Here is a 3,308-nt window from a genome sequence, read left to right on the forward strand (position 1 = left end):
ATACTCTATTTTCCATGCTTTGTACCTTACTATTTAACTGCATTTAATTGCATACAAAATAGACATAAAATGCCTGAATATCAGAAATTTTAGATCACTTTTCCTGGTACTATGTAGCTATTTAGACCTAGTTTTCAAACAAATGCATAAGCCGATAAATTGAAAATCACTGGAAAATTAAACCTCTAGGCTCAACCTTTCTGGGTATAAATCAGTATTGACTGATGAGCTTTAGAGGACTTATTTTGATTTATAACAGATGAGTATTTAAGCTGAGAACCTTAAATAAGATGCACCATTTACATGAAAAAAGCGTAAGTTTGAAATGAAGCAAATTTTAGCTAGGTTTCAATTCATTCTTTTAAACAGTATTAAAACTCATGTCTATAGCACAACACAGGAAAACAGTTATCTAAAAGGCCGAGGTGTGACTACAACAGTTGATTCATTTAAGCCAAAAAGCATTCCCCAATTTCATGTTCACCATTTTCGCCTCAGTTTTGACATCATGAGTCACTTACTATTTCTTCTGGTGCTAGAAAACCCACTTAGTAAATCAGCATCTCAGTGTTTAATGCCAACACTCTGCTGAAGTGAAGCTCCCATTCTGATGGTTGTGAGTTAGTGAGACAGGATCCACTAGCCAGTAAGTTACCCCACAGGGGAAGACAGGGATTTTGCCACAGTAAAATGCATTTTGGTTGGTCATTCAGGAGTCTCCTTCTGAATCATTTCCTTCAGGGAAGCAAGAAGGAGCATATAGATTCTTTAGAGGTCGAGAAAGCTCATTGTGCTCAGTTTGCACAGGGTCTGGTTGCAACTAATTTACACTGAGCATCCTAAAGCCATTTTAGGATAGGAAGATATCTCAGGTATCAGGTCCTCAGTTTCAAGGGCCCCAAAATTCCATCAATCAGTCAATAACATAGTTTTCATGGCAACCAGCTGCTTTTCCAAACACTCCACTCTGGGCATCTGGAAAAGTGGTTAGGTAAATTCTTCCATAAATCATCCCCATGCTCACTACATCTGATGCTGCTCAGTTAATCTACACAATGCATTGGGTTTACTGCATATGTTCAGACTGACATTATATCCCATGTGCTATTAGCCTGAGCTGGGAGTTTGATTGATATGTGTGGGACTATAAGGGCTCCCTGAGAGTATTGCTTCAAATAGAGGTCAGCAGAACTGCCACTTTGGGCTTCTGGAAGGCAGACTTTGGCCTGTTCATGAGTCTGGTTAACAGAATCCCTTGGGAGACAGTCCTGAAGGGCAAAGAAGTCCAGGCAAGCTGGACAGTCTTCCAGGAGGAAATCTTAAAGGTGTAGAAGCAGGCTGTCCTCACATGCTGAAAGATGGGGAAGAAGACCAGATGGCTGAAAAGAGACCTATGGGTGAGTCGGGGAGAAAAAAAAAGACAGTTTATTGTATTCTGAAAAAGAGGCAAGCAACTCAGGAAGAGCCTAAGGATATTGTGAGGTCATGCAGGGAGAAAATTAGAAGGGCCAAAGCCCATCTAGAACTTAATCTGACTTCTGCAGTAAAATACAAAGCCCACATAATCCAAGGGGAAATGCTTAGCAACCTTGAATACTACAAGAAAGACATTGATGTGCTGGAGCATGTCCAGGAAAGGGCAATGGAACTGGTGAAGAGTCTGGAGCACAAGTCTTATGAGGAGCAGCTGAGGGAGCTGGAGTTGTTTAGCCTGAAGAAATGGAGGCACAGGGGAGATCTTATCACTCCACAATTACCTGAAAGGACAGTGTAGCAAGGTGTAGATCATTCTCTTCTCCTAGGTAACAAGCAATAGGACAAGAAGAAATGGCCTCAAGCTGAGCTAGGGGGTTAGGCTGGATATTAAGAAAAATTTCTTCACTGAAATGGTGGTCTGTCAAGCATTAGTAAGGGCACCCAGGGAAGTGGTTGAGTCATCATCCCTGGAGCTATGTAAGAGACATGTAAATGTGGCACTTAAGGACATTGTTTCATGGTGGGCTTAACAATGATGGGTTAATGGCTGGACTTCATGATCTTAAAGGTCTTTTCCAACCTAAATTATTCTATAATTCTATGAAAAAAAAATCCTAAAATCACATGTTCCATTTAGTCATTAGAGCTTGACTCATCACAACAAGGTTTCAAATCACAGCTCACAAACTAAAAAAGCACATAAGACATAGAAAAGTTAGTAAACACAGAGAATCTTTATACAGCCATAATGGGAACTGTTTCTGATCTCCAAACCTGACATTTTCTCAGTCCATTATATTAGAAATATAGCATTTTCTCAAAAGTCTTCTAATGGGTCCGTATTTCAATTTTCTAATTTAAGTAATTCCATTCCTCTTTGAGGAATAAACTTTGTGGGTGTGGCTTGACAGAATTGCTTAAAATAATTATTTCAATATTATTTTATACACTTTTTCCTAAAGCAACAAGATTAGGATTATAATACCTTTACCCATTATGGACACATATATAGATTTTTAAGAGTTTTCAAATAGACTTTGATCCATTTAACTAATTAAAAATAATCCTATTGGGGAAACCACTTATGTGATAATGTTAGCTGCTTGTTCTTAGTATCCCTGTGGGATTACCATAGCTACAATAGGACCCTTATGTACATCAGGAAGCATGTAAAGTGCACTGTGGTTAGAAAGGAAAACATTGACATGGAAACAGTGAAGATATTTAAAGTCCATGCCTGGCTATAGCTAAGTAAAATGAGATCAAAAAAAGAGGAAACTCTCAATAATAACATTTGTGTTTCCATAGACCTGGGGCCACTCTTCACAACTAGCTTTCTGTCTGTCAGCAGTGGATGTTTATAGCACTTGTGCAAAGACTTTCTAGCCCATCACTAATCTTGTGCCTGCCGGGACATGCATATGCATAAAGAAACTGAAGCCATGTTCACCTCCCCCATGCTCCTCTGCTTCTCCTCATCCACACAGCAAGGACGGGTTGCAAGAACCTCTGTGTCTCAAATAGCATTGTAGGTCAGAATCCCTGGAGAGGGACTCTACTATGATAATGATTTATGAAATGAAAAAAACCCCAGACCCAACATACAAACAAGCAAAAACCCATAAAATAAATAAATAAAAAGAATTAAAATCTGTCTCTGACACATTAAATGTCCTATGTTCTCAGCAGACATTCTGGTGCATAGGACAGGAATGTGAGCTTTAAAAATTCTGACATATATATATTAAGATTCAAATAACACATAAAAGAAATCCCTATGCACATTTCCAAATTCAAGACATAAAGAAAAATTGTACTAAAATCCACCAACA

The sequence above is a fragment of the Acanthisitta chloris genome, unplaced genomic scaffold, assembly GCF_000695815.1.
Source record: "Acanthisitta chloris isolate BGI_N310 unplaced genomic scaffold, ASM69581v1 scaffold5288, whole genome shotgun sequence".
Lineage (NCBI taxonomy): Eukaryota > Metazoa > Chordata > Aves > Passeriformes > Acanthisittidae > Acanthisitta > Acanthisitta chloris.